General features: G+C 38.6%; 1 long non-coding RNA gene across 1 annotated transcript; it reads left to right on the forward strand.

Moving 5' to 3' along the window:
* Nucleotides 1–4,620: 4,620 nt before the first annotated feature.
* Nucleotides 4,621–6,277, forward strand: LOC118768430. The gene is made up of 2 exons (XR_005004262.1): nt 4,621–4,790; nt 6,138–6,277. It is a non-coding gene; the product is annotated as an uncharacterized LOC118768430 (long non-coding RNA).
* Nucleotides 6,278–6,634: the final 357 nt, after the last annotated feature.

Consider the following 6,634-nt stretch of genomic DNA (forward strand, 5'->3'; position numbering starts at 1 on the left):
AGGATTTCACCTCCTTTTGGCAGGAAGCGATCCAGAAGAACCTCGTCAGCATGGCGTTGGCTTTGCAGTGAGAAACTCATTACTCTCCTCAATAGAACCACCATCAGGAGGCACTGAGCGTATCCCCTCACTGCGCCTCTCGACTTCTTCTGGCTCAGTACATCTACTCAGCATGTCTGCTCCCACTCTCTACAGCTCAGAGGAGACCAAGTACCAGTTCTACAAAGATCTCAACTGTGTCATAGAAAATATACCAACGACTGAAAATATCTAACCTCTGGGGGATTTTAACGCTCGCGTGGGATCTGACCATGATTCGTGGCCCATTTGTGTTGGACACTTTGGTATTGGCAACATGAATGACAATGGTCAGAGACTACTCGAATTCTGCACATACCACAACCTGTGCATCACAAACACATTCTTTACCAACAAGCCTTCCCACAAGGCATCTTGGAGACATCCAAGATCTCACCACTGGCATCAGCTGGATCTCATCATTACATGGAGATCCTTTCTGAATTCTACTCTATTGACCCGCAGTTACCACAGCGCGGATTGTGACACAGACCACTCACTAATTTGAAGTAGGGTGAGGATTCTGCCTAAAAAAGTCCATCGCTTCAAGAAAGTGGGCCGACCACGCATTAACACTGCCAGAACCTCGGAACCTACACTGCGAAAATGTTTTGCTGCTTCTATCAAGGTTGCCCTCAGTAGCTGCCCAACCTCCTCTGCTGAAAGTAAGTAGAACTATATCAGGGAAGCTTTGTATACGACATCAATAGATACTTTCGGCATGAGAGAAAGGCAAAACCCAGATTGGTTCAATGCTGGGCTCTCAGAGCTGGAGCCAGTTATCGAAGCAAAGCGTGCAGCTCTGATGCAATACAAGAGTGATTCTTCTACAAAGTCCCTCGAAGAACTCAGAAAGACACGAAATAAACCCAACTGACAGCCAGACGCTGTGCAAATGGGTATTGGCAGGAAATCTGTCAGAGTATCCAGTCAGCTGCTGACAGTGGCGACACCTGTGGGATGTATGCCGGTTTGAAGAAGGCCCTCGGTCCATCCGCAACCAAGTCAGCCCCTCTGGAGATCTCATCAGGGATCAAGGCAAGCAAATGGATAGATGGGTGGAGCACTACCAGGATCTCTACTCACGGGAGACTACAGTGGCTGAGTCTGCAGTCGAGAGTCTCAAGATCTTGCCAGTCATGTGCGAACTTGACAGTCCGCCATCTATAGCAGAGCTCATCAAGGCTGTTGACTCCCTAGCAAGAAACAAGGATCCGGGAAAAGACGGCATCCCCTCAGATATCGTCAAAGCCGGCAAAAACACCATCCTGCTTCGGCATCTTCATGAGCTTCTGTGTCAGTGCTGGGAAGAGGGTACAGTCCCTCAGGATATGCGGGATGCTAACATCATTACGCTTTACAAAAACAAAGGTGACCGTGGTGATTGTAACAATTACCGTGGTATATCTCTTCTAAGCACTGTTAGAAAGACCTTTGCCCGCGTTATCCTGGCAAGGCTACAACTATTTGCTTCTCGTATCTATCCGGAATCGCAGTGTGGCTTTAGAAGAAGCAGATCAACTATCGATATGATATTCTCCGTACGCCAACTTCAGGAGAAGTCCAGAGAGCAGAAAATGCCATTATATATGGCCTTCATTGATATAAAAAAGGCTTTTGACTCAGTAAGCAGAACAGGCCTCTTCATCCTGCTCCAAAAAATCGGATGTCCACCAAAGCTGCTGAGGATCATCAAGTTTTTCCATGATGACATGCAAGGCACCTTACAGCACAACGGTTCAACATCAGCCGCCTTCCAAATAAAAAACAAAGGGGTAAAGCAAGGTTGTGTCCTCGCTCCTACATTGTTTGGCATCTTCTTCTCGCTCTTACTCTCACAAGCCTTTCAGACATCAGATGATGGAGTGTTTCTGCACAGTAGAAGTGACGGGAAACTGTCCAATCTCTCGCGCTTGTGTGCCAAGACCAAAATCAGAAACGTCCTGATCAAGGAGATGCTATTTGCTGATGATGCCGCTCTGGTATCACACACAGAAGAAGCCCTCCAAAGGCTCATTGACTGTTTTGAGCAAGCATGTAACGACTTTGGCTTAGCTATCAGCCTTAAGAAGACCAACATCATGGGTCAGGCTACATCGGACATCCCAAACATACATATTGGAGACCACAGTTTACCTATCTGGGCTCTACCGTCACCTACAACCTATCCCTTGATGCTGAGCTCAATATACGCATTGGAAAGGCAGCTGCTGCGATGGCCCAACTCTCCAAACGGGCTTGGGACAACAATAAGCTGATGAAGACCACGAAAATGAAGATCTACCAGGCATGTGTACTCAGCACTCTACTGTATGGAAGTGAGACTTGAACGCTATACACACGCCAAGAGCCTCACCTAAACATCTTTCACCTGCGCTGCCTCCGAAAAATCCTCCGCATCAAATGGCAGAATCATATCCCCAACAAAGATGTCCTCAGGCAAGCAGGAATACCAAGCATGTTTGCACTCCTCACACAAAGACGTATGAGATAGCTTGGGAATGTTAGCCGTATGAAAGATGGCAGAATCCCCAAGGACATACTCTACGGAGAGCTTGCTAGGGGTACTAGGTCTGTGGGTAGACCGATCTTACGTTACAAGGATGTTTGCAAAAGCGACATGAAGGCCTGCAACATCAATATTAGCGGTTGGGAGGCAGTTGCCGCAACCGTGGAGAATGGCGACGTACGTAAAAGAGGGAATACAAAGGAGGACAGAGAGAGAGAGAGGAGAAATGGGAAAGAAAAGAAGAGACGTCAACAAGAAACTATGACATTACAACCAGCCAGGAACAGTCTTCGCTATATTTGCGGTACCTGCCAGAGGGAGTGTTTTTCCAGGAAAGGACTACACAGCCACAGCAGGAAATGTATCAGGATATGAAATATAAAAGCCGGACTGGACTATTTTATGCGCAACTCCATTGTCTCCGAGACAAAAGGATGCCAACCAACATATATATATATATATATATATAGATATATATATATATATATATATATATATATAATATAATATATATATATAACAAATTAAGGAACGTCCATAATAGGCCGTTACCCACTAGAAATAACAGCCAAGCTTCAACCGCAAAATAGTAGTAATTCCGTAAACCAGGAGAAAATTAAAAAAAAACATTTACCCTGTTACACTTTATACAATGCATTGTTTCATCGTTTTTGAATGGTAAATCAGCCTGATTAAATTAAATCAACCTAATCTTCCATACGCCAACAGATTCATCAGTAAAGTAAGCCAGGAGGGAGAGATATTTACACGAGGCAGCACCACTACCGCTTCGGCAATATCTAACCTAAAATTTTTTGCTACCCTATATTGATTATATATATATATATACATACACACACAGAAGGATAAGATCAATATTTAAATATCGATTTTATCAGGTGGCCAGCATGGGAATAAAAACCATCAAAGGTAACAATTATTTAGAATTATAATATAGGGTAATAGCAGTCAAATCTTGACTCTAAAACCACATTAAATGTTCATATAGCACCAGGAGAGAAGACGAAGAGACAAAATAGAATAGCAAACATTTCTGGATAATTCCAGATCCCGGATTTCTGACTCTGCATAAGAAATGCTCTGACTTCATCAGTGGAATATACTCAGAAAAGCAAATAAATACAAATATATACATATACAACATACGATATACTTACATATACGAAAGTATTTATAATATATATTATAATATATATATATATATATATATATATATGTATATATATATGTATGTATATAGATATATATATATGAGCGTTTGTATATATAATCAAGGCGGCTATCAGCATTTTAAGACCAACAGGGAAATAATTCACAATCACTAAAGGTGACAAGAGTGCAGTGAGCACCAGCATTATTAGAAATATTAGTCATAGACTATTTCGTTTTGGGATTTGGTTTGCAAGATTCTTTATATGAGTTCGTGTGTTGAAGCATATTCTGTTGTCTCTGGGGAGAGCCATTTTCTTTTTGTGCCTTATAATTCATCACACTCACCGTATTTCAACGTATTTCTTATTTTTATTTTCCTAAAACTTTTCGTTGAGTCTTGAAAACTTTTACCAGTGATTGTGTTAAATTATAGTCATAGACACCTTAGACATAAAAAACACATGGTGCATTGACGGGGGGGGGGCAACATTCCCTACGGTAAGCCAGATGGATTAGATTAACATGGTAATTTCTTATAAGAAGTTAATACTCATCAGCAATGCTCACTCCATTACGGCTGGTGGAGGTTAACTCCCGCCTGTCAATATCATTGAGAATGACATAAAAATGAGTGATTGATTTCACAAAATGGCAATGTGAAGATTATAAAATAATTAAGGTGGCTAACACGCAATTTAAAACCAACCAGGTAATTACCTATATATATATATAAAATGTGGATTTCTTACATGCTAAAGAGGGCAAGCCACGGTACTGGACGAATATGTTCTTAACACTAACTTTTAGTCACCCGCTTCTAGTTTTAGCCTCCTTCACTAATTCTGTTCTCAACCATACTGAATGCGGTTATTTTACCTATGATGATCCAATCCTAAGCTATATTTGAATATAGAAATAATTGAAACAAAACAATTAATCTCTTTAAGTGTTCAAAGTCAACTGCGGCGCAATATCTCCCAAGTTTTGAACAAATTCCAGGCATTGCTCAACATGAATTTGCTTGATGAAAGTAAGTATCGTGTTTCTTCATTTTTCTAACACCATTACCGTCATAATTAGCTTCATCAATCACCATTACCATCCTCTTCGTCGTTGTCGTCATCATCAACCACAATGGATGATACCTTAGGACACAGACTCCCTCCCTCTCTCTCATACATACAACTATTCTTTTACATTTTCTCAAAGCTTGGGTAATTTCAATAAATCAGCATTTTATTTTGCGCTTTTCCGTTTCTTGTCCCTACGGAACTGTTTGTCTAACCAAGGGCAAAAATGTTTTCTTCTAATTTTGTATAGAAGTAGAAGATGAAGACTCTACTGGGCAGAATAATTCACACAATTCCAGTACTTTCTTTAATTCACTCAGGAAAATTATTCAACGTTGCAAATAATTTTCCTCAGCGAAAATTCAGTTTGTTCGAAGTGATCATATTAATTTTTGAATTAGGATCGATAGATACACACACAGCTCATACGCTTTAACTCATCTCTAAGAGATATAAAAGAGGAATAAATCACATCCCATTGCCGAACAATGATATAATTTTTTTCACTTCGTTTCCATTCATTTCATTTTACCACTGCAAAATCAATATAAATGAGGTTTATGCGCATCCGGTCATTATGTCTAAGTAGTGGTCAATATTGAGGAAATGCAACAATAGAGGCCGCGAAACAGACAATAGCATTTTTACGAGTCAAATCCCGTAACAAATTATATATTGCTCGGGAAAATGTAAAAATATATATACATATACACATACATATTTCGGGATGGTCATTTTATTTATTATTTAAAAAAAATATAAATGAATAAATATATGTGTGCATATATATATTGTGTGCCCAGTACAACAGTGTTCGGGCAAACAGATCACATTGGCATAATTTGAAGAATGATGTCAAAGTAGTTTCTCATGGATTCAGATCTACGTTTCGAGCATTGTCTTCTGTGAAATATACACGCTGGCCATTTTCAAGATGTGCAGATAGATTTTAGGAAAGTGTTCCTACATGTAAACAGGATGTGACCTTTGTGTTGACAGTGTGTTTGTCTCAAAGCAGAACCGTCCTTCCATCAGCGCTTGTCAATTGGCTGAAGTAACATGAAAGGCATCGTCATTCATGGTATATTCGTGAATAAGTCACAAACTGAAATACATTGATCTATTGTTTAGGGAAATATTATTTACTTGTTTAAGGGTTGTACTGGATACATAGCGAAAACAGCTCTAACAGTTCAAATAGTAAGAAATAAACATATATATATATATATATATATACAAATTCATACTATCCGGTAATTAATGTGCTTAAACTTTTATATTTTATGTTTTTTTCATTATGTTTCCAGGTTCAAGTACTGGTAATGGAACAGAGGATAGAACAGCAGAAACAAACTTTTGAGTGAAAATTGAAACAGAGCCTCCAAGAATCGTCTTTGATGATATTTTATGCTATAAAACGATATTTTCTGCATATATAATACAAAAACATTTTCCCCATATATAATATAAAATAATATTTTCCCCATATATAATATGAAATAATATTTTCTCCATATATAATATGAAATTATATTTTCTTAATATATAATATGAAATAATATTTTCTTAATATATAATATGAAATAATATTTTCTCCATATATAATATGAAATTATATTTTCTGCATATATAATATAAAATTATATTTTCTCCATATATAATATAAAATATTTTGTCTTTGTAACGACACTATAATTGTACGTTTCAATACAACACTATGCATGCAAGAGACTGTATAATCCACCATAATGTAATTTAAACGAGTTTCAGGGCCTCACTATGGCTTGAAACAGAAAATATTGCC

Source organism: Octopus sinensis, linkage group LG29 (assembly GCF_006345805.1).
Source record: "Octopus sinensis linkage group LG29, ASM634580v1, whole genome shotgun sequence".
NCBI classification, from domain to species: domain Eukaryota; kingdom Metazoa; phylum Mollusca; class Cephalopoda; order Octopoda; family Octopodidae; genus Octopus; species Octopus sinensis.